The sequence below is a fragment of the Chlorocebus sabaeus genome, chromosome 9 (genome assembly GCF_047675955.1).
Source record: "Chlorocebus sabaeus isolate Y175 chromosome 9, mChlSab1.0.hap1, whole genome shotgun sequence".
Classification (NCBI taxonomy): domain Eukaryota; kingdom Metazoa; phylum Chordata; class Mammalia; order Primates; family Cercopithecidae; genus Chlorocebus; species Chlorocebus sabaeus.
Genome location: NC_132912.1, coordinates 119,452,544 through 119,476,663, shown reverse-complemented (window position 1 = coordinate 119,476,663; position 24,120 = coordinate 119,452,544). Strand labels below are relative to the sequence as shown.

The window sequence follows — 24,120 nt, the reverse complement described above, 5'->3', positions numbered from 1 at the left end:
AGATGTCCCTACCTGGTGGTGATGCAGTGCGTCCCAGAAGTGTCCTTTCCCTTGTGGCACTGAGCTGTCTACTCTGGCCCAAGGCCTGGTCTGGCCATTCCACTAGGACACAGCTGGATGAGGGGTCATCAGGAATACCGGAGAGGGAGGGTGGAGGGTGACTGCCAGCAGAGAAACTCCAATTTTTACAGTTTAGCAAAAATGTTCAAACCCATTATTGGCTGGAGTTGAGTGCAAAGTCCCATGGGGAAAAAAGTCCATCTTTGGTGCAGTTGGGTGTAGGTAGCAGATGTGGCTTTTCCCTTGCTGAGATATGTCACAGATGAGCAAGGATAAGGGAAAGGCTCAGAGGCAAAAAGGGGGTTCCTGTATGGACCCTCACCAAGAGCTGGCTGCCCTCTGCTTTGGGAACTCCACTTATATGTCAGACCTTCCATGTGTGACTTCATGTCTCTTAGAATCTTTTCTGACTTTCCCTCTGCGCTTCTGTCTATTTTCTATTGACTCAGTGATCTTTTCTGCTGTGTCTAATCTGCCCTTTAAACCATCTACTGACTTAATTTTAGTTATTCTAGTTTTCAGTTCTAGAATTTTCATTTAATTATTTTTAAAAAAATAGATTCTAATTCTTTGCTGAAATTCTCTGTCTTTTAATGTTTCCTCCATCTTTTCCGTTGTTTTCTTGAACATTCCTATGATAGCTTTTGAAAAGTGCTTCTTGGCTAATTCCAGCATCTGGATTATCTGAGAGTCTGTTCCTATTGTCTTTTTTTCTTTGGATTCTGATCGTTTGGTTCTGTTTGTCTGTCTGTTATTCTATTACTAGAAATTTCTAGATTTTTTTTTTTCTTAGCAACAAGGTCCCTCTAACTTTGTTGCCCAGGCTGGAGTGCAGTGTTGGGATCACAGTTCACTGCAGCCTTAATCTCCTGGGCTTAAGTGATCCACTTACCTCAGTCTCCCAAATAGCTGGGACTACAGGTGCTCATCACCATGCCCAGTTATTTAAAAAAAAAAAAAAAAATATATATATATATATATATATGTAGAGAGGGAGGGTCTTGCTATGTTGCCCAGGCTTGTCTTGAACTTCCAGGCTCAAGCAGTCCTCCCGCCTTGGCCTCCCAAAGTGTTGGGATTACAGATGTGAGCAACCATGCCTGACTTAGAGTTTTTAATTGAATGCCAGACATTATGTATAAAAATGTGAGAAAGCGGCCAGGCGCAGTGTCTTACGCCTGTAATCCCAGCACTTTGGGAGGCCGAGGTGGGTGGATCACGAAGTCAGGAGATCGAGACCATCCAGGATAACACAGTGAAACCCTGTCTCTACTAAAACTACAAAAAATTAGCTGAGTGTGGTGCAGGGCGCCTCTAGTCCCAGCTACTCGGGAGGCTGAGGCAGGAGAATGGCGAGAACCCGGGAGGCGGAGCTTGCAGTAAGCTGAGATGCGCCACTGCACTCCAGCCCAGGCAACAAAACGAGACTCCGTCTCAAAAAAAAAAAAAAAAAAAAAAAAGTGAGAAAGCTCTGGATGGCCTCTTTCTTTTGTGGCAGATAAAGTAGGAACTGGTGGCTGTACTCTTTAGGACCTTAGCTCTGCCTGCCTTTGGCTTACCCCTGTCTGAAGGTTGTAGCCTTCCAGGTCCTCCATCCGAACCCAGAGAGTTCAGCAGGGCATCTCCCCTGCAGGTCCTGGACTTTAATCTTCATCATGGCGGCTTCCCAGGATGACTGGAAACTCCTAACTGCTTTTCAAAAGTTTCCTGCTTAACGTCTTAGCCTCCTCCCTCCCTGCACAGTTTCAGAATTTGGCAAATGTCTCATAGGGGAAAGTGGGAGCGTGTTGGTCCATCTTTTCTGTCCTTCCTTTTTAGAGGAATCCCAGCCCCGCAAATCCCTCATTTTTTTTGGTCCCTCCATTCCTGTGAGGCTGCCCAAAGCTCATCTGTGTCTGCGCCTCTTTGTCATCGACCCTGGCCTGGGTCCTTCAACAGATCCTCAGCCTCTTGCGTCAACGCCCGGAATGAGCAGATTCCCTGAAGGAAAGAGTGGCAGCAGAATGTCGGCTCACCTTGCCATCCAGGGGTCCCTGCTGTGAGGTATTTGTCCCCGTGGGTCCTGGTTGTCTCCACAGCTCTCCAGGGCTGTACAGGAGGTTTTTGAATTTGGTCTCTGCTTTCCTTGCTGGTCTCAGTGTTGCAGTGGTCAGCCGCAAGCCACTTCATCTGATAGGAAAGGCAAGATCAGTTTTCCTGATGGCTGTGGGGGTTCCCTGCTTTTATTTTATTTTATTTTATTTTATTTTATTTTATTTTTTATTATTTTATTTTATTTTATTTTTGAGATGGAGTCTCACTCTATCACCAAGGCTGGAGTGCAATGGTGCAATTTTTGACTCGCTGCATCCTCTGCCTCCTGGGTTCAAGCGATTCTCCTGCCTCAGCCTCCTGAGTAGCTGGGATTATAGGCGTGCACCACCACACGCCCAGCTAATTTTTATATTTTTAGTAGAGACAGGCTTTTACCATGTTGGCCAGGCTGGTCTCAAACTCCTGACCTCAGGTGATCTGCCTGCTTCCCAAAGTGCTGGGATTACAGACATGAGCCAGTGTGTCCAGCCGGTCTCATGCTTTTAGTAAGGCAGGGAGCAAATATACAGAGTGTGTCTACATCATAGACACAGGGCCCAAGGTACAGGGCCGCTTTTCCCAGATGTATACAGTGACAAGTCTCTCTGTCTCCCACTCAGCCTCTGGTTTTGTTCCAGAAGACGAGTGGCTAGACTGGGAGGGAACGGCAGTCCCTCTGCACTCTGGCCTGGCCTGGCCACATCCGGGTGACTGCTGCTCACTGGCGCCATCGAGGGAGGGCAACTGGGATGCTGGAGTGAATGGAGGCCAGCCCAGGAAACCCCATGGTGGCAGCTGACCCTCACTGAATCCTTGCCGAATCCCTTTACATGTTTTAAGACATGTAAACATCACAACAAACCTACTGGGTAGGGGTTATTACTATTACGACCAGTGGACATACGGGAAAACCTGGGTGCAGAGGTCATGGGCAGTGCCCCATGGAGCGCAGGCAGTTTGATTCCAGCACTCACCCTCTTCACTATACCATCTCACTGCCTCTTAATAGATGTGAAGATGTTTAGCCTGAGAAAGAGGAGATAGGGGATGGGGAGGGTGAGGCTGATCCGTTTTTTTTTTTTTTTTTTTAATTTTTTTAACAAAAGCAAAGAGGAATCCAAGTTAGGCCCAATATAAAGGAAGATCAGTGAGAACTGCCTGGAGCAGGACCGGCCGCCTTGCCTTTGGTGTGAGGGAGAAAGGGAACTCCCGGGTCCTAGAAGATCTAAGAGGCTGGACAAGGTGATTGGCGCAAGGAAGGTCTGAGTGCAGATGGCAGAAGAGCCCTGCAGAGGTGGCCTGGGGGCCAGGAGTCTTAGCCTGACTCTTATGGGAATGGGAATTGGATGTGAGGCCCTTGAGGCTCTGCATAGTCTCAGCCTCAGTCTCTCTCAGCTCCCTCTGGTTCTGCGTTGGCCACTCTTCTCCTTGCTTACCAAGCTCCAGCCACACCAGTGTTTCTGTTTCTGGAAGAGGCCATGTGTTTTCTCACTCTTAAGCCTTTGCCCAAGCGGTGGCCTCTGCCTTCTGTTGCTCTCATGGCCAGCTGTTGCTCACCCATTTGCTCCAGCTGAAATGTCGCCTCCTCCAGGAAGCCTTCCCTGACCACCTCATCCCAGGTAGCTCCTTCCCAGTTAATCTTATCCCTATGTTTGTTTCCCTTGTGGCACTAACTACAGCCTGTGATTATCTTTGTTTTGTTGATTTTTGGTTTATAGAAAGTGAATTCCATGGGGCAGGACCACATTTTCCTTTTTCATGAATGTGTCTTAAATCCCTAGCACGGTGTTGTACACTTGTTGAATGAATGAATGAATGGCCTTGGCCAAATTACCATGGATCTCAGTTTTCTAACCTGTTCAATGGAGAGGAGCTGTAGGGGAAATTTAATTAGCACAGTGGTTCTCAAACTTCAGCCACATCAGAGAATCAGCTGGAAAACTTGTAAAAACAGATTGCTGGCCCACCCTCAGAGTTTCTGATTCAGTAGTTTTGGAGGAGGGGACCAGAATTTTTGCATGTCTAACAAGTCTCCAGGTCATTTTGATGGTGCTGGTCCAGGGGCCACACTTTGAGAACCACTGGATTAGACCATCTGCAGAGACCCTCAGGCTCGCATCTTTAATTTTTCTGACAAGTGACATCGTGAATATGAAAGTGCCTTGCTTATAAGAACTGTATATATGAGTGCAAGAGATGTTTTGAAACATAACTTTACCTTCAAAAGGAAAGGGCAGGGGGAGGTGGTAGAGAGGAAAGAAAAAACCCCTGTCTAAATCAGGAGGGATTAACACCTACTGATGGGGTTTACAATGGCCAAGGGTCAGTTAAATGGAAGTGCCTGTGGACCAGGGCGCAGGGCTGAGTGGGTCTCTGGGAACAATGCTTGAAAATGAAATGGTGGTTGCAGCCGGGAGGTTTCAAGAGCGCTTCCCGCCGGCTCCGCATTTAATCTTCACCTTTGAGGGTAAAACCAAAGAATCGAAATTAATAAGGGAAGTATAGAGGCCAAACCAGGGGGAAAACAAAACAAAAGAAGCAGCACCTTGCGACCCCAGCACCCCCCATGGCTTGGAGCGCTGCCTTCACCTGGCTGGGTGTTTTATTTGTTAAGCGCTGCTCAAGAGTTCACATTCTTCAGTTTTCCTTCCGTGGGCTTCAGTTGCTTTCCACCTCTCTGGTCCACACAGGCTTGCATAAACCAACCTGTGTCTTTCCTGGGTCCCTCCCTAGGGACGCTGTGCGACTGGAAGAACCTGTCATGACAGGTTTTAGGTTGCTGCCCACTTTCTCTCCGAAGGTCTCGCCTTTTTCAGTGCGCTGCCAGTTCTGTGTATACCCCAGAGGAAGCTGCAGTTATGGCACCATCTGTCTTTTTGAATCCTCTTTTTAGGAAAGGGTCCTTTGGAGCAGATGCAGTAGCGGGGACAGGCCTGGAGAGGCGCCAGAGAGCAAGAAGCCGTCTAGGCGCTGGCACAGCAAATATTGGAACCGTCAATCTTCTGAATCCAGGAGTGAGTGGGTTTCCCCTGCGGACAGTCCCCTGTGTCGCTGAAATGTGTTGCTGAAACAGCAGCAGTGGCAGCATTGCTGACGTCAGTTGAGCACTTCCTGTGTGCCAGGCTACTCATCCTACTGGGCTCTCCCATGGAATCCTCATCTTGCACGGAGAGCACAAATGCTATTTTCAGCCTTCTTTTTAGAAACAAGGAAGACTAAAGCTTTGAGAAATTTAGAAATGTGGTCAAACTCAAGTTAGAAAGAGGCAGATCTGGCTTTGAATGCAGGTGTATCTGACTCCTGAGCTTTTGCCTTTATAAGGGTTCAAGGTGCTTTCCTCTTTATGCAAAGGTGGGTAATGGAACCCCTTCACCAGAGGGCTTCAGTCATGAGTAGCCCCAGTGGTGGCTTGTGCTGGCGATGCTGGTGACTTTACCCCCAAATAACTGTGCCACATCAACACGTAGAGTGTCAGGAAAAGCCACTGCTCCTGAGCCAGGTGCCGGGAAGTGACTCCACTGAGTCCCCACTTAAGTCCTTTGATGTGCCTCATCCTCCCCCTTCCCTGCCTCTAGAGATGGGCAGGTGTCCCAGGAAGCAGGACCCCAGGCCAGCTGCTGCTGGAGCCACAGAGCAGCCCTCTGGGAAGAGGAAGGAGTGGAGGAAGACAGGTCTGTGGATGGAGGTCCCCCCCAACTTGCCTCCCCCTCCCCACTAGCCACTGGGGTCATGATACTGAATTGTTCCCTGGTCAGTGGCACCATCACTGACCTTACGGTAGCCTACTGTAGGAAAGTCTGAACATAGGAACGGCGGTGCAGGGCCCCTGTAAATAAGCCCTGTACAGGAATGTGAGCTGTGGAGCATCAGATGTGCAAAAGTCAGAGACCACCTGGATCTGAAAGGCTCTCTGTCTCTCAAAGGAGGGACTCTTCAACTGTGATTTGAATAAATATGGCAGCACAATCGTGGATCTGGCCATAATTACGCCAGACTGTTGTGGGGAACAGGATGCATGCTGGCATTAATATGTTGAACCATGAAAATCAGGTTCTGGAAATAAACAGGTTTAAGGAAATGCTGTGTTGAAGTCCCACAGGTCTCTTAACTGCAGTACTCCTTAGGGCCTCCGTGTGCTCGCGGGGCAATTGAAATGCCCACCATGGAAGTCAGCCTCGTAGCTTGTTAATCCACACACGCACAAACCAGACTGCAAAACAGTCATGGTCATGTGGATTTTTACTGAGGATTTCTTGGGGTGACCAACACAGGAGGAAGTGACATCACCCAGCTTGCATCTAAACTTACTAAATTCTCTGAGGTTTCCTGGCTGCCCCCTCCCCGCCCCTGTTCCCCCACCAGAGTTTTACTCCCAGTGGCAACTAAGACATCTGTTCTCACAGCCAAGCTCCTTCTCCACCGTCTACCTCCATTATGGGCCTCAGCATTCATTCCTCATCAGGAAAGCTGAAGGCCCCTTCATCAAACTCTTATATTCCTCCAAAAGTCCTGGGGACTTTCAGATAACCCTGAAACCTTCAGTCTTTCCAAAGAAAAAGCTGGCATTGTCTTGGAACCCAGGGGACCAGCATCCTCAGAAACTAACTTGGGAAATTATCCCCTAGAGACATCATCAGAGATGGCCAGAGGCTAAAACCTGTTAAGACTGTAGCAGGCAGGACACACTTGCCCAGCATTGCGGACTGATCTTCCCGCCCTCCAGAGAGCTGGGCTGAGGAAGATCCCAGGATGAAGTCTGGGCGCAGTCTGCATGTCCTGATTGAAGAATGATTATCAGCCGAGGCTGTGAATGAGGAGGCGTTGGTAGCCAGAGGGCTAGGAATCTGCCATACCTGGACTACAGCTTAGTCTAGGAAACAGCCCAGAATTGGGACTGAACGGCTGCAGTGTGATCCTTGCTCTGCTCCAGACTCACGGTGTATTGTCATAATGACAGTTTACCTCTGTGAGCCTCACTTCCTTCCAAGTGGCACAGACACCCCAGAACCCTTATCACATAGAGAAGTGGGGACGATCCACTAACCTAGGAGCAAATGGCCTGAAGGAGTAGACTTGCCTTCACATAGATCAAATGTGTCATAAGATAGAAGCATTGCTACATCAACAGGGCATGCTCATCAGGCTCTTGGCACGGTATGTGTGGGACACTCAATCCAATTAACTTGAGGATGTTTGGATACAGAGACTGTTTACAAAGATATGGGCAGGGTATCAGGAGGACCAGGGCTGATAGGAGCTCTAAGCCTGCAGGGGTAAGAGGGGAAAGCAGGTCCAGGGACTCAGAGAGTCCCTTGGAGAGGGCTGCTTCAAAAGGAGCTATGGCCTTTAGGTTGAGGGACACAGCTAGCTCATGGTAACCCCATGGAAGGGAGCCAGAGATTTCATGTCTGGCCTCTCTCCTCTCTCCCTGTAGGCCCTGCACTTGCTGAGCCCACTGAGAAGCCAGAGAGCCCCTGAATGTAGCTCCCTTGGCAGAGAGCAGGGCAGAAATTTACTCCCTTCCAGTTCTGGTGGCCAGAAGTTCAAAATCAGGGTGTTGGCAGGGCCACAGTCCCTCTGGAGGCGCCGGGCATTCCTTGGCTCGCATCTGCATCACTCCAGTCCCCACCTCTGTCTTCACATCACCTTCTCCTCTCCTCTGTGTGTCTCTCCTGTCTGCGTCTTCTGCAAAGACACTTGCCATTGGATTTATAACTGGGTAACCCAGGACGATCTCCTTTTCTCGAAATCCTTAATTACATCTGCAGAGATTCTTTTCCCGCATAACATTCACAGGTTCCAGGGATTTGACGTGGATATATCTTTTGGGGGGCCAAGGGTCAATCCACTGTACCAGCCTTCCACATCTCACCTTTCTCCCTGATGTGTTGAGATGGAAGGGAACCCTCTGTCTCCCAATGGCCTCCCGGAACGATTGCCCCTTAGCACTGTGAGCTAGAGCACCTTTGCATATCTGCTTTAAGTAGATACTGATCCTTCAGAAGGGGTGGTGAGGGGTTGGGGTGCACATTTTACCTTGTGTCAGAAAATGATTCACATCATGGCCTGTGGCAAGTACTGTGTCTTCTGTGAGCTCTGTTTCACATCTTTGAGATGAAGTAGTGAGATCAAATGCCTGCAACAGGCCAGGTGAGGTGGCTCATGCCTTGTAATCTCAGCACTTTGGGAGGCCGAGGTGGGCAGACTGCTTGAGCTCAGGAGTTTGAGACCAGCCTGGGCAACATGATGACACCCTGTCTCTACAAAAAAATACAAAAATTAGCCGGGCATGGTGGCTCAAGCCTGTATGGTCCCAGCCACTCAGGAAGAGACTGAGGTGAGAGGATGGCTTGAGCCGGGGAGGTGGAGGTTGCAGTGAGCTGAGATCATGCCACTGCACTCCATCCTGGGTGACAGAGTGAGACCCAGTCTCAAAAAAAAAAAAAAAAAAAAAGAAAAAAGAAAAAAGAAAATATCTAGCGTCTAGTGTCTTCCTGTAGAATTCCACTGTCCTGTCACTCATACTAGGGAAAGATGGCCATCTCTCTGGTAATTTTGTGCCCACCACTTCTGGCCCATGACACACTTGCCAGCACCTGGAGGTCAAGCTCAGAGCCACACTGTGTTTTCCTCTCTGCCTTCAGTCCATCACAGAGGTGGCTGAAGGATGACAGTATGCATCTCTCACATTGGACCAAAGGCCCACTGACTGGGTGCCCTCCTGGGTGGTCTGAGGTGACATTTATGCTCAGGCATCCTGGGTTAGCTCCGATTTCCAGCCAGGCGATTCTTGAATCCTTTCACGCAGCAAAATGTAACAGTGACACCCTGACACCTTTTCTAATTGTGTTTTAATTGAAAAGACTTGATTTGATTATAGAAGCCTACACTGTAGTTGAAGGGCTTGTTAAAACATGTATTAAATTGGAAAGATTGCAATGTTTCGCTGTGTAATTATGTAAACAGTCACATAAATGGGGCCGTTTACAGTCAGCAGGAATGCTTTTTCCGTAGCATGGTGGCAAACTGGCATCGTTGATCAGTGACAGGTGAATTTGTTTTTTTCAAGGACAAACACAAGTCGGTACCCCCCCAACATCAACGAGGACAGCCTTTTCATTTTCTCCTTTTCTGTACATTTTCCCTTGAAATCTGTTTGTGATTTTAAGTAATGTTTTTGTGTCCTCAGGTGTGTGTGAATTTCCCATCATTGTTAAGGAAAATAAAATGTGCCACATGGCTAAAATGTTTAGTTTTCTCAGAAGCAAAAAATGATCTGGGAATTTAAAAAAAAAAATCCTCAACTCCGGCTTTAAAATAGGAGTAGAACTACCTTAAAATTCCCTGCAGTTTTTGTGTTTTTGAGACAGAGTCTCTCTCTGTCGCCCGGGCTGGAGTGCAGTGGTGGGATCTTGGCTCACTGCAAATTCTGCCTCCCAGGTTCATGCCATTCTCCTGCCTCAGCCTCCCAAGTAGCTGGGACTACAGGCTCCTGCCACCACACCCGGCTAGTTTTTTGTATTTTTAGTAGAGACGGGGTTTCACCGTTTTAGCCAGGATGGTCTCGATCTCCTGACCTCGTGATCCACCCGCCTCGATCCCCCAATGTACTGGGATTACAGGTGTGAGCCACCGCGCCTGGCCAAAATTTCCTGCAGTTTTAATGGAAGCGTCCATTAAATTTACTGGGGATAAAAGATAATTTACCTCCATCCCCACTATCCCTGCCTTCCCACAGGACCTTCGAGGCTTATCTATCTTTTTTGAACTTCGAAATAAATGAAACATTGATCAGAACTGTCATTGAAACATTACTTCTCTTGTCCATCACTTGTTCAACCCTGGCCTCTTAGAAGGAAACAGGTTCCACAATCATGATTTTTTTCCCAGCCCCAAGAAAATAGGAGCTGCAAATGGGCTGGGAGATTATATGCCTCCAGTGGTTTTGAAGGGAAGCATTTACTGAGGGGGAAAATTGTTTTAATCTTATAACAACCAGGGAGGAGAGTTTGTAAAAACACAGAACACCTACACATGCACTTGATTTTGTTGCGTAGGAACACGCAGGAACATATCCTCCCACTAATGCGCCTGATGCCTCAGCGGAGGGATCTCGCTGGGGCTGGGGGTAAAGGGAGGGGGCGGGAGAGGTAGAGACTGGGAGTGGAGTTGGCCGAGAAGCTCAGGGACTTGCGGAGGGTATACCCGGTACAGGATGAAGGTTCTCCGACCCCTTCTGGAAACGTGAGCCCCATAGGACGCTGCAAGCTTTGCTTTCCCAAGACCCAACCCCTTAAATCAGGGAGGCTAGTGCCACCACTATTATAACTTCATGGCAAACCCAGCCTCAGTTCCCCTAACCATGGGTTCCCCGGGCAGAACTCAGCACATTGGAGTGTTTCATGAATTTCGCGTTTGCCGAACCAAACAGTCCACAAGCGAGCAGATTCGTCCCGTCTTCAGATGAAAATAAGAATAATGAGTGGCTTAAGAAAATGCATGCATCGCTTTTCTGGAGGGAGGGAGGGAGGGAGGGAGGACGGGAGGACAAGAGGGAAGGAGGGAAGCAAAGGCTGTAAATGCGTATGTGCCTCTCCACGTTGGGAGCTGCACAGTGGGGCCTTTGCAAGGAGAGTGTGTGATTTGTGAGTGGGGCTGAGGAGGGGTAAGGGGAAATTCTCATATTTTGCTCCGTGTACTTAGGGGTTTGAATCTTTTACTGGGAGACCTAATGATGGCTTACTTGTGTTATTTGCAAAAGGGGGTTGTGGTAAGGGAGTCAACTTTAAATAGAAATGTCCAGATTTAGAGGAGAAAGTGACAAGTGGCCTATTTGTATGAAACATGATGAATGAACCGTGGTCACACAGTCAGAGAAGACGGGAAGGGAGACTTGGTATTTATCCCCTTCGTCAAGCTCCCATCCCTTTGTCTTTAAGAGAGTGTATCTTGCACAAAGATGTGCCTCATTCAGAAGAGAAACAGCTGATTTCTGGAAATACAGTTCACGCTCCAGTCATTCCCAAGAGACACAGAACATACCATCCAAGAAGGGGCTTCTCTGGTGGGAGAGCAGATCTCGCAGGAACAAAAGGCCCACACAGAAGCCCCAGGCAGTGGGTGTTTTCCTGGAACCTTTGATTTAAAGGGGAGGGCGATTACACTGGGAGTGATTGTTTTTGTGCTTTATTAGAATGCCTGGATTCAGCTCAGCGGGTCCCTGTGGGGTTAGATACCAACGCAGAAAGGCAGTACCTGGGTCCTTGCCCATGGGATCTTCCTCCTCCCCACAGTGTCTCTTGCCAGCCCCACTGTCTGGCTTTTCTCACCACTCTTCATGGCCCCATGAATTCCGTGCCAGCGTGTTTGGGTACGTGTATATCTGTGTGTATGCATGTTGGCTCCCCAAGCAGTTGGCAGGCATCTTCTCGAATTCTCTCTGCACACCCTCTTGTCTCCTGCCTCCAGTGTACCTATGTTCTGCACACAGCATACCTTCAAAAAATACTAACTACCTGTCAGTTCTCTAATTCGTGCGTGTGTGTGCACGTGTGCGCATGCCTTGTGGCACCTGTGTCAGCTTTCATAAGGTAATAAGGCTGCAGTAACACACATCCCCACCTTCCGGTGGCTTACTCCAAACATGCTTTATTTTTTGCCCTGTTCTGTGGTGGTTGCCAGCTGACTTGGGCCCTGTTCCACCGGTCTGCTTCGTTCTGGGACCCAGACCGAAAGGGTAACACCTGTCAGAGACATACAAAGGGAGAAGGGACACAGATCTGAGGGACCCAGGCCGCAGCTCATCAAACTTCTGTTTAGACTCAGCAGGTCTTGTCTGCTCATGTTCTGTGGCCCATCATATGGCCAAGCCCAACAGTGGGCAAGGAAGGATGTCCGTCCTGTGGGAAGGCCCTGCCTGTCCCATGCAGGGACATCCGTAGATTCCAGCCTCTTCCAGGGAGGGGTAGGCAAGCCCTGATCAGGGCAGCCTGCCTCCACCGTGTGGCCTCCTGGGCTAAGCTGCCCCTTTCCTGTGGCCCTGGTGACTTTCCTGCTCAGTCTTTGCACTCACCCTGGCGTCTCCCACCATGCCTCCGTTGTCTTTTTTTATTCCTGTTGTTGTTCTAGTTATAAAAATAACACATTCTCATTGTAATGTATTTCAAACAAAGTAAAAGCGACCCTTTGTTACCCCTGCTAAGAACCTTCCATCGGGAAGCAATCACTGTGACCCGTTGAAGGTGCATCCTTTCAAGTGTTCCCCTGCTCACAGAATCATGTAAGGTACACGTGTATATAGATAAGATTTTAGGGAAATGGGGTCTTCCTAGACGTATGCACACAGATACATGTTATTTTGTGGCCACGTTTTGTGCTTAGCAGTGTGTCACCAGTATCTTCCTGCAGGGCTGCTTTCCTCGTGAGTGCACAGGAGTCCTTGGGCCTGGGCAGCTCATGTTCGCTGATTATTGTCCTACTCTGGGAGATTCAGTTTATTTCTAGATTTTTCAATGACAACCATGCCATAAAGAACACCCCATGTACACTTGGTCAGGTTGTTTTGTAAGCTGGACTCCCAGGAATGAATTGCTGGGTGAGTGTGTTTTACATTTTGGTGGATGCTGCCATCTCATTCTCCTGAAGGACTGTGCCAGAGCTTGTGCCCTCCCCAGGGCGACTAGTAGGCCTGTTTCCATTCTGCCTAGCCCACACATTTTTTTAAACTTTCATTTTGAAATGATTTTAGACTCACACAGAAGTTGCAAACATAGTACAGCCATTGGTTGTACACTTTCTATACACAAAAAAGGGTATACTTGGTGTACCCTTCACCCAGCGTCCCCCAGAGACAGCTTCCCACCTAACCACAGGACAAAGATCAAGGCCAGGAGATTGCCTTTGGTACAATACTATCAAGTAAGCTTTATTTGGATTTTGCCAGATTTTACATGCACTTTTTTTTCTTTTGGTGAAAGTTCTATGATATTTTATGATGTGTATAAATTTGCCACAAAGCTGTTAAACTTACCGTATTAGGTTTGAGTATAATAAATAGGCTTTTCTTTTTCCTCTGTGCAATTTATTTTTGTCGTTGTTGGGTAGTGGAAATGCTTGAATTTAGATCCAGTGAAAGGCAGCTGTTCGTTTTTTCAGCGTGAGGTGACCAGATGCTGAAAGGAACTGCCTTTCTCCCACTTCCCTGTGAAACCCCTCGGGATGGGGGCTCTGAACACTCAGGACAATCTCCTGCCCTTGGCAAGTGTCAGGTTTCTGTTGCTGATTAAAATGAAAACCCGAAGGTGAGCTTTCAGTTTGCAGCATGATTGGTTGTTTACATCTGAAAACCTCCGATGAGTGTGCCATGAAAACTTTATGGGAAATTAATCATTGAGAAGTAAAACACACCATCTCTTTTCTTTTAAAAAAGGAAGAAAATTAATGTGAGTGCCTGTGCTGCCTATGTATTTTTACTGAGTCCATTCCCTTAGAATCCAGCCATTATGAGCATGTTTGTTCTAGATGAAAGGCCCAGCATTAGACCAGAAATAGGATGTCTTGAAATCAATTTAGTGTCAACCACATCAAGCCTTTCTAAAATTGTAGGTTTTACAGAACTTTAACACATAGATCGTTTATTTGGTAGAATTTAACTGTGATTCACATCCCTCTGCAACAGACAAAAAGACAGAGAATCAGAGCAAATTGCAGGTGGACAGAGTTCTGAGCAAGGAAATGTGATTTTCGAAGCACTTCTGCTCTGTCACCCCTGCCCCCAGCCCCCCTGGCTGCAGTCCTGTGAATCAGGAGAGAAATGGGAAGTTTTCAAGGCTGCAACTTTAGATGACTTTCTTACTGTTTGCATTCTGATGAGTCTTCCTGAGGGTTTGCATTTGAATGGAGAAAGGGTTAGTACAGACTTGAGACCTGTCAGGTGACAGACAATGCTGCTGGGCCCAGGCTACCCTGGTCTGTGGGACAAGGTACCAAGCACTCTGTAAAGGACCCCATTTTTTCCAATCAAGAATCCATCGCGGAGATGGAGTGCAAGGGATTTTTAAGTTTCGTGGTATCCACTGGCATCCGAATGAAAAACGGAGACTCCCTGTGAGCGCAGCAGGGGTTGTTGCAAAGCTTGCTGGGTAGCTCCTGGCTCCCTCTCCCCGGGAAGGTTCAGTTCCCACTGGTGGGTGCCCTAGTTTCATGGAGAGCTGAGACCCATGCTCTCAGGACACAGTGGGGACTAGGAGCAGCGGATGACTGAAGAATCCACCCAGTCTAACCCTTTCGTGATCACCTGTGACTTGCTGGCACTCCCTCACCAAGCCTCTGTGAGCTTCCCCGTGATGGAGCCAGCCAGGGGTGAGGGTCATCAGCTCTCAGAGCTGTGGGTGAGTTGGGGGAGAGGCTGGGGCCACCCCAGAAGGCTTTTGTTTCCCACTAAGGCCAGCATGGGGCTAAGGGAATGAACTTGGCTGGTACTGAAGCTAGAGCCGTCCGTAGCTTTCACCTGAACCCATTGGTAAGAAGCCAGTTGCCCATGGTATCAGCTTTTTCATCTCTCATTTTCTGGGAGAAGTGGGTTTCTAGTTCATCCTTTTCCATGCTGCTTGTTAGGAAGGAGAGATGGAATGAGTGTTAGAGGAAATGGGTTTCTTCATTGATACCCTGGAAAGAAAAACCAAACCACGGCAATGAAAATCCTTTACCCACCCACTTTTTCATTCCCCCACTAGAATGTAAATGGCACATAGGAAGAGGTTTTGATCTGTTCTGTTCACTGCTGTATTATTACCAGCACCTGCAACAGGGCCTGGCCCATGAGTTCTCACTAAATCTTTCTGAATGAAGGGGAGTGAGTTGCTCACTAAGCACGCGCCGAGCACCTACCTGGTGTCAAGCACTTGGAGACAGCCCTGCACCCTCCTTCATGGAGTCTTGAGGAGGGACAGACCAGCAAGTGGCTGTCACTGCAGATGAGGCACAGGGCTGGTGTGGGCTCAGCAGGCCGCCTCTGGAGGCCAGGGCAGCATGCTTTGAGATTTCCAAAGACGTTTAATATATTCTCTATTAGGAGCTTGTAGTTCCCTTTCCATGGGACCAGGCCTTGTAAGAACAGAGCAGTAACCCCATTGTGTGTGTGTTGCGTGTGTGCATGTGTGTGTGCATGTGTGTTCACGTGCGTGTATGCAGATGTGTGTGTTCACACGTGTGTGCATGTTCGTGTGGAAGTGTGTGCACGTGCGTATATGCATATGTGTTTGCGTGTGTGTGTTTGCTCAGGTCACCCAGCAGTATGTGGGAAGCTGGAATGTGAACCCACATCCCCCCCCTCCAAATGCAGTATTTACATGCTGTTTGGTAGAAGAAACAAAAGAAGCTGTTGAGTAGAAGAAACCAAAGAAGCTGTTTAGTAGATGAAGGGACAGAAGCCCCTGTTTCCAGGGAAAAGCCCTGAACAGGGTGGAAGGTGACCGGAGGAAGGCGTCAACTGCTGAGGGCTGTGTACGTGGCTCTGTGAGGGGCAGTGAAGATGGGTCAAGGCTCAGAGCTGGCCAGTTGCCTGAAGGTCAGGGCAAAGCCAGTCACATCCATGTCAGGAGTGGGAAATGCCTTTAGTCCTCGGTCAGTAACACAGGTCTCTCGACCAGGCTGTGGGAGGGGTAGTCAGGCCCCCAAAGGTGGCAGGGGGCTCAGTGAGAGTCAGCAGCGCCATGGGCATCTTGCCCATGGGCCCTGTCAGCCACTCCCTGACCATGGCCCAGGCTGCAGAGGATGGCTGTGCATGGGTCTGGCTGGGCGGGGCCTTGTCAAGAACTGAAGCAGAAGAAAATGACCATTGGTTCAAGGTCAGTTCGTAGGGGGATTAGATTTTATTCCAAGACAATAATTGGAGAAACAGTATGGATTTAGTTCCAGTTCAAAGAGGTGGGCCAGTTTTGGAGTGGATTTATTATTTTATTCTTTGGCATAGTCTGCCATTGAACCAGATCATTGATTTTCATTCAATTGGGTTTTCAGTTCAACAAATGAATGTTGTCATAAGACCCTCTGACTGTCTAGGCCAATGGCTGTCAAACGCTGTGGTTTTGCAGAGGTGGGTCAGGGCCTGAGGGTGTGGGCATGTCAGTCCCTCACCCCCACACCCCATCCCATCCTCTACTTCCTCCTGGGAGCTCCAACCTTGGGCGCTTTCTGTTCCGAGTTTTCCGTGTAAGATTTTGTCTGAAGGTGCTGTGCTACTGAAACTCACTTGAACATTGCTGACGTGGGCTGTGATCCCTAATGAGAAAAGTGAAGTTGTGAGAGGTTAAGTGGCAGATATGTCTGTCTTAGTGGCTAGCAGGGGGGCCAACTTGTCTCTGTGCCCAGGGTTCTCCTGGTTTTAAAGCTGAAAGTCTTGAGTCCTGGGAGCTCCCTCCACCCTGGGTAAACTAGGACGGTTGGTTACTTTGGTGGCCGTCTAATCTTAGATGGCTTCCAGAAGGTTGCAGTGGCTGCCTGACCAGGCTCCCTCCTGCCACCCCTGCTCCCCGCCCACCCAGCCCCTCTACCGTCCACATTGAGGGAAGTCCAGTTTGGGGCCTGATCATGTCATTCTCCTGATGAAAGCCAGCCTGGCTTGGGAGACCCCACATGATCTGGTCCCATCCCCTGCCCTGCCTTTCTCCAGAAATAGTTCTTGTAAGAGCTTCTCTTACATTGAAACTCAGAAGTTCCCATGGCTGTGTTCCCATAGCTGTGTCTTTGCCCAAACTGTGCCCTCTGCTGGGTATGGCCTTCTGCCTGGCTTCTGGCTAAAGCCAGCTGTCCCCTCTGGTCCTCTGGGGAGCCGTCCCCACCATTCAGTCCTTACAGGGAGCCGATGAACTCCCCTTCCTCAGTGCTTCCGTTTTGTGGTCTTTGTGTTCCTGTTGCACTGCCAGTTGCAAGTGGTGTGTTCATGTGTTCATCACTGCCCCTCACAGAGCCACGTACACAGCTCTCAGTAGTTGACGCTTTCCTCTGGTTAGTGCCACCCTGTTCAGGGCTTTTCCCTGGAAACAGGGGCTTCTGTCCCTTCAACTAAACTGCTTCTTTGGTTTCTTCTACTCAACAGCTTCTTTTGTTTCTTCTACCGAACAGCGTGTAAATACTGCATTTGGAAGGAGGAGACATGGGTTCACATTCCAGCTTCCCACATACTGCTGGATGACCTGAGCAAACACACACACGCAAACACATATGCATATACGCACATGCACACACTTCCACACGAACATGCACATACACGCAAACACACGCAAACACATATGCATGTACGCATGTGCACACACATCCACACGAACATGCACACACTTGCAAACACATACGCAAACATATGCATATACACATGTGCACACATCCACACGAACATGCACATACGTGCAAACACACGCAAACACATGCGTGTACACATGTGCACACACATCCACACGAACATGCACACACTTGCAAACACACGCAAACACATATGCATATACGCACGTGCACACACATCCACACGAACATGCACATACGCGCAAACACACACATGCAAACACATATGCATGTACGCACATGCACACGCATCCACATGAACAGCCCTGTGAGGCTCCCGGAGTAAGCGGGAGCACACATTTGACAATCATAGGGAACCCAAGCATCTGACTGCTGGTCCACAGGTCCTTCTGCCACCCCCTAGTCAGACTGTAAGCCCCGTGGGGCACGGACGGTGATCCACAACCTGAGAGTCTCGAATGAGGAAGCAGCCTTCAGTGGCAGCCTGTCAGTCCTGTGCACCAGCCAGTGAAGTAAATAGGATCTACACAGAGATGTCCCATATCTGTTAGTGTCTCAGGAGCCCCTCTCTTTAGCAAATGATAAGGAACTCAGGCCACTGAGTTCTGGGGCTCCAAAGAGAAACCTGTAGCTCCCCCTGGTGGCTGCAGCAAGTGCATGCTTTCAGCCAGCTCCTGCGGATGGGAAATGCATCACGTGCTGGTGGGTTTCACTTCTGTGGGGTTTCTTTGGAGGACCTCAAGAAGAGTTCCCAGGGGTAGCAATAGTCATGCAGGGAAAATAAAAACGTTGTAGTGGAGAAGGCCTCAAGTAACCCTGCTATAATCTTTGAAGTGGGCGGAAAAATGATATAGTGAGGGTTTGGAAATGACAGCTGGCAAAGTTTTCTCGTGAAGAACCTGAAGATATCACTCTTGTCAAATCAAACAGGCCAGTTACCCGCAGCCTGGGGCTGTCCTTGGATTGCTCCAGAACCATGTTCCCCATCCGAGCAGAGGGTGGGGCTGGGCAGAGGGGCTCAGGCTCTGGGAGTCACCCCAGGATTGGGAGCTTTGCTCTCAAATCTCCACCCCGGGCCTCAGCTAGGATGCCGCAGCGACGACGACAGCTGGGGGTTTCCCTTTCAGTGTTAAAGGCTTTTACTGTCTTAAATGAAACTTTGGGAGAAGGGGCAACTTTCTAACCTCATAAGCCGTGCACTCTGCTCCATAGTCTGGAGGAGTTTGCATTTTGTAGTTTGAGTGGGGATGGGAAGGCAGGAGCAGGCCTGGGGCAGGGACAGCATAGGGTACGGAGACCCAGAGCAGCAAGAACCACAGGGCAGGAGAGGAAGGCTGTGGAAAGGGAGAGGGGAGCTGCAAAGACCCGAAGACCTGCTGTCTTTACTTTCCTCTTGTCTGCGGGGTTTGTCACTGGTCTAAAGTTCATTTTTGGAGCCTTAGTTGGATTAGTGTTTCCCAAATTTAATCATTCAACTATTATTATAATAACAGCTAATGTGAACTGAGTTCTTGGTAAGTACCAGATGCTTTACAAGTAATGTATTCATGAAGTATTATTTTATATTGTGTATAACTTATTTAATTCTCTTTCTTTCTTTTCTTTCTTTCTTTCTTTTTTTTTTTTGAGACAGAGTCTTGCTCAGTCGCCCAGGCTGGAGTGCAGTGGTGGGATCTCAGCTCACTGCAAGCTCCGCCTCCCAGGTTCACACCATTCTCCTGCCTCAGCCTCCTGAGTTGCTGGGACTACGGGCGCCCGCCACCAAGCCTGGCTATTTTTTTTTTGTAGTTTTAGTAGAGATGGAGTTTCACCATGTTAGCCAGGATGGTCTCAATCTCCTGACCTCGTGATCCACCCGCGTTGGCCTCCCAAAGTGCTGGGATTACAGGCATGCGCCACCGAGCCTGGCCTTTAATTTTCATAACAATGCTATGAAGCAGGAAATATTATTTCCATTTTGGAAATGAGAATTTATGTATATAATAATTTATAAATAATAATATATGATATACTTATTTAATATTTTCCTTTGAATTTCATCCTCTTACTGAGTAATTTTATTTATTATAATTTTTTTTTTTTGAGACAGAATCTCGCTATTGCCCATGCTGGAGTGCGGTGGCACGATCTCAGCTCATTGCAACCTCTGCCTCCCGGGTTCAAGCGATTCTCCTTCCCCAGCCTCCTGAGTAGCTAGGATTACAGGCATGTTCCACCACACCTGGCTACGTTTTTTTTTTGTTTTTTTTTTGTTTTTTTTTTTTTAGTAGAAACAAGTTTCGCTATGTTGGCCAAGCTGGTCTCAAACTCCTGGCCTCAAGTGATCCATCCACTTTGGCCTCCCAAAGTTCTGGGATTACAGGCATGAGCCACCATGCCTGGCCTCTTACTAAGTAATTTTCAAAGGAAACTTTATTTTACTACTGTAAATGTAAAACTACATTACCTGTAAAATGTAGGAGTAAGCAATTATTTAAAATCTAGTAAAATAAATATGTATCCAAGTACTACTGAAAATCATCCTCTGTACTACCAGAAGACAGCCTAGCATGTTTGGAGAAATATTGCCTTGGGAATGGAAGGGACCCCTCCTGGCAGGGTGGAAGAAGGCCATTTTGCGTTTGGGGGTGTGAAGGTGAACTGAGCTCTGTAGAGACCTGGTTAGAGAATGTTTGGGTTTATTTTGCTTTTATTTATCCCCCTTCTAAGATGAATACTTGCCTTATTTGTCTTCAGCCTTTCTTTTTTTATTTTTAAAATATATTCACAATTAAGGCTATAAGTTTGTCTCTACTGCTCAAGTTACATCTTATAAGTTTTGATATAGAATATTTTCTTTTTTGATCAATTCTAATTATGTTTTAAATTCTGATTTGGATTTCTTCTTTGACCAAAGAGTTATTTAAAAGTGTATTTCTTAATTATAAATGTGAACTTAAAAAAAACTATTATCTTTTTTTTTTTTTTTTTCTTTGAGATGGAATCTTGCTCTGTCACCCAGGCTAGAATGCAGTAGTGCCATCTCTGCTCACTGCAACCTCCACCTTCGGAGTTCAAGCAATTCTCCTGCCTCAGCCTCCCAAGTAGCTGGGATTACAGGTGCATGCCACCATGCCCAGCTAATTTTTGTATTTTTAGTAAAAACAGGGTTTCACCATGTTGGCCGGGCTGGTCTCGAACTTCTGACCTCATGTGATCCACCCACCTTAGCCTCCCAAAGTGCTGGGATTGTAGGTGTGATTATACCTCGCCTGGTCAAAACTATTATCTTTTTACTATTGTGTTCTGATGTATGAATTGTGATCAAAGAATGTGATCTGTATGTGTTCAGTCCTTTGAAATTTGTTGGGAGTTGTTTTATGGTCCAGTATATAGTCGTGTTTGTTAATATTCTGCTTCCTTGCCTTGTAGCCCTTTTCCCACTTTTACTTTCACCTTTCTATATCCTTAAGTTTTTATTGCGATTCTTGTCAATAGCAAAATGTTGGATTTAAAATAAATGCGTGATACTCTTTATCTTTTACCAGAAGCATTTGATCCCTTTATATTTATTGTATTGATATGTTAGGATTTTATGTGCCATCTCATTTTATGCTTTCTGTTTTTCTTTTTCTCTCCTTATTCTATTTCGGATTTTTTTCTTTCTCATTTTATATTCCCCCTCTAAGTAGGTTGGAAGTTATATATTCTGTTTCCGTTATTTTAGTGGTGATCCTAGAAATTATGATACGAATGTAACACTTTTACTTTCCTTCTATATAGTACAAGGATCTCAGAACAATTTCATTTCATTCTCCTTCTCCTGATTTGCATGCCATTGTTGTGATGTCTTTTAATTCTGTGGGTTTTTGTTTGTTTGTTTTTTGTTTTTTATTTTCAGTGGGGACAGGGTCTTGCCCTGTCACCCAGGTTAGAGAACAGTGGTGTGATCGTGGCTTACTGCAACCTCAACCTCACAGGCTCAAATAGTCCTCCCACCCCACCTTCCTGAATAGCTGGTACCATAGGTGCATGCCCCTATACCTGGCTAATTCTTGTATCTTTTGTAGAGACAGGGTTTTGTCCTGTTGCCTAGGCTGGTCTTAAACTCTTGGGCTCAAGATACTCACCTGCCTCAGCCTCCCAACGTGTTGGGATTACAGACGTGAGCCACCGTGCCCAGTCTGTTTTTTCTTTAACCCCATAAGACATTATCATTGTTGTTTTATGCACATAGTCAATATTTATTCAGTATGTTTTATTCCTTTTGCATTTTAGATTTTTAAACTAGGATCCGTCCTTTAGAGTTTCCTTTATTGTAGTTTGCTGCTGGAAAATTCTCGTAGTTTTTATTGGTTTGAAAATGTCTATATTTCACCTTGTTCTTGAAATGAATTTTCACTGGGCATAGAATTCTAGGTTGACAGTTATTTTTTCTCGCAGCACATCGAATGAATCATCCATTCTTCTAACTTCCATTCCTGCTGATAAAAAGTCAGCTGCCAGTCTAACTGTTGCTCTGTTGAAGGTTATCTATATTTTCTTTCTGAGTGCATTTAAAATCTTCCCTTTGTCTTTTTAGTCAGCAGTTTCAGTATGATGTTTCAGGAATAGATTTTCTTTTTCTTTCTTTTTTTTTTTTTTTTTGAGACATGGTCTTACTCTGTCACCCAGGCTGGAGTGCGTTAGTGGCATGATCTTGGCTTACTGTAGCTTTGACTTCCTGGGTTGAAGCGATCCTCGCACCTCAGCCTTGTGAGTAGCTGTCAGCCTTGTGAGTAGCTGGGACCACAGGTGCACGCTATCATGCCTGGCTAATATTTTATTTTATTTTTTTTTGTAGATGCAAGGTTTTACAAAGTTGCCCGTACTGGTCTTGAACTCCTGAGCTTAAGTGATCTGCCTGCCTTGGCCTCCCAAAGTGCTGGGATTACAAGCATGTGCTACTGCCCCCAGCAGATTTATTTTTATTTTTTCTCCCTTTGGATTTATTTTGTTTTTGAATCCAGGGGTTGATAGTTATCATCAGTTCTGGAAGGTTCTTACCCTATATATCTTCTTATATTACCTCTGCTTCATCTACTTTCATTTCCTTCTAGAGCCTCTCACTTCATACTCTTTGTCTCTTAACATCCTATCACATTTCCCAATTCTTGTTCCTTGATGGATAATTTTTGTTTTGTTTTGAGACCAAGTTTCATTCTTGTTGCCCATGCTGGAGTGCAATGGAGTGATCTCAGCTCACTGCAACCTCCACCTCCCAAGTTCAAACAATTCTTCCTGTCTCAGCCTCCTGAGGAGATGGGATTACAGGTACCTGCCACCATGCCTGGCTAATTTTTGTATTTTTAGTAGAGATGGGATTTCTCTGTGTTGGCCAGGCTGGTCTTGAACTCCTGACCTCACGTGATCCACCCATCTTGGCCTCCAAAAATGCTGGGATTACAGGCATGAACCACTGCGCCGGGCCCCTTGATGGATAATTTATTCAGATCTATCTTCCAGTTACTGATTCTCTTATCCAGGAGGTTTTAGCTTTAATTGTATTTTTCAGTTCCGGACATTCCATTTGCTTCTTTTTCAAATGTATTTGATCTTTCTTTATAGTTTCTTGTTTCCTGCACATATTTCCAAGCTTGTCTTTTAGTAAATGTAATTGATTTATAGTTTATGATTATCAATTTCAGAAAAAGAGGGACCAATCTCCAATTCCTTTTAGCAGAAGTATCTTCAGTCCACAAAGAGGAGAAGGAACACAGGTCCCCACCTCAGCTGCTGTGTCTTGCTGCTCTGCTTCCACAGACCAGCCCTTAAATGCTGTCATTTCCTAGGGCAGAATTTCTGCCATCCAGCTAGTCCAAGGCGGGGCTGGGATTCTAGCTTCTTCTGTATCTTCCATGCCCTAACCTACATCTCCATGATGAAGAGAAGGAAGAACATTGTTTCAATCCCAAATAAACCAGCTGAAAAAAGGAGGTAGGGGGCTCTGAAGGCTTTCTAGGCCCCTGGGAGCCTCTGAAAACATGGGAGTGAGCACTAGCCTTAGAGAACCGTGACTTCCAACAACCCCGTGATGGAAGAGGACGCTGAATGTTAAAATGACTTTGCCGTGCTGAACTGGGGCTGGGTTTGGGGTTGTCCCACTTACATACTTACGTGATCAATGTACATGCATGTACGTGGCTTCCCATGGATTAAAATCATGCATGTAAAGTTCATGAGCATGGTGTCTGAGACCTAAATATGTTCAAGAAGTACTTATGGCCATCATTATTATTATATTATTGTTATTAATGATATTATTGTTATATTCTCAGGAAATTCTGATCTGTTGGGTTAACATTTCCAAGGTGCCAAGCTGTGAGTCTTTTCAAGAGAACAGAGACATCTGGGCAGGATGAATTGGCATCTTTCTGCCCAGCTAATCGATAAGCTTGGAACCTTGTCTGGGACACAGTAGATGCTTAAGAACAGCCGAGGCAGGAGTGAAACCTGTTTACTGAGACGGAAGATTCTGCAGGCAGGGAAACCACATGCCCGTGGAAGAGGAGAGGTGAACCTAGGGGTGCTGGCAGGGGCTGGAGGTGGGAGGTAGTGAATAGGAGATGCCAACCTTTTCTTAACAATTTTGTTGCATCTTAGGGAAAATGGGGGCTGAGGAGGGCCCTATGATGACAACTTGAATTGGGTAAAATTTAAGGATAAGGAATT

At 47.0% G+C, this 24,120-nt stretch overlaps 1 protein-coding gene and 1 long non-coding RNA gene across 5 annotated transcripts in view; both read left to right on the top strand.

The window, feature by feature from the left end:
• Positions 1–10,631, top strand: part of LOC103216572 (uncharacterized) — a 31,584-nt gene extending 20,953 nt beyond the window's left edge. Inside the window, exon 4 of the long non-coding RNA XR_012094052.1 lies at positions 5,027–10,631. This is a non-coding gene — a long non-coding RNA (uncharacterized lncRNA). The remainder of the gene's footprint in view (positions 1–5,026) is intronic.
• Positions 1–24,120, top strand: part of HSPA12A (heat shock protein family A (Hsp70) member 12A) — a 182,034-nt gene that overhangs the window by 35,644 nt on the left and 122,270 nt on the right. The gene's annotated exons all lie outside the window — the stretch shown is intronic.